Raw genomic sequence first — 900 nt, 5'->3', positions numbered from 1 at the left:
AGCGACCCTGTAAGACAAAGTAGAACTGCTTTTAATGAACGTCTATGAAATTCTTAGAAGCAAAGTCGTCATTTGGAATACCCTTTCTGCATGCCTTCCCACCTCCACTTGTTTAAGTTCATCATATCTTCTTACCTCCTGGAGCATTCTATGACAAGCTGCCCTCTGATTCTTGCTAGTCCTCTCTTCAGTGATACGCTAATCTCTGCCTATGAAGAGCTCTGGATTTCGGCTTTGATCTCTCCTCCTCCTATTTTTTTTAAAATTATGGAACGCTTCACGAATTTGCGTGTCATCCTTGCACAGAGGCCATGCTAATCTTCTCTGTATCGTTCCAATTTTAGTATATGTGCTGCTGAAGCGAGCACCCCCCCTCCTATTTTTATTCTAATTTCTTCACCTTAGCTTTTAAGGTCTCTGCGCTCCATTCAACATGTGGAAATAATCATTTAACTTAAAGCCCTTTATCCTTCCTCTCTTTTCAGAGCTTTCTTCGTGTTTAAAAATAAACATGTCGGATCACCTTCTGGCATCTTGAAAAGAGCCGAGCTTTTTTCTTTCCTTGATCCTCCCTTTTACGATAGTTCTAATATCTTTCTATTCCGGCAGGAGTTGCCTCCTCCCCCCGCCCCGCCACCCCTTCCTCCCGAGAGTCTCCTGCTTGGATCTCTTACCATTGCAGGATCAGAAAGGAGACGTGCTTTGCTTTCGCGTGTTACCAACTTTTCTCTTGCTCATAAATCCTGTCACTTAGAGCGACTTATTGGCGGTTTAGAGTATATGCCAAGCCGTTATCATTTACAGCGAAATAAAGTTATCTTAGAACACATCTTCTAAATCAACTCTAAATATCTAGGATAGCCATCATGTTGTTTGCTGGTTTCTTCTCCCTGTAGCATT

At 42.2% G+C, this 900-nt stretch overlaps 1 non-coding gene across 1 annotated transcript; it reads right to left on the bottom strand.

The window, feature by feature from the left end:
* Positions 1-261: 261 nt before the first annotated feature.
* On the bottom strand, positions 262-368 carry LOC142452034 (U6 spliceosomal RNA). The gene has a single exon (XR_012785099.1). It is a non-coding gene; the product is annotated as a U6 spliceosomal RNA (small nuclear RNA).
* Positions 369-900: the final 532 nt, after the last annotated feature.

The sequence above is a fragment of the Tenrec ecaudatus genome, chromosome 6 (assembly GCF_050624435.1).
Source record: "Tenrec ecaudatus isolate mTenEca1 chromosome 6, mTenEca1.hap1, whole genome shotgun sequence".
NCBI lineage: Eukaryota > Metazoa > Chordata > Mammalia > Afrosoricida > Tenrecidae > Tenrec > Tenrec ecaudatus.
Note: the sequence above shows the minus strand (reverse complement) of the source record. Positions and strands in the feature narration are given on the sequence as shown.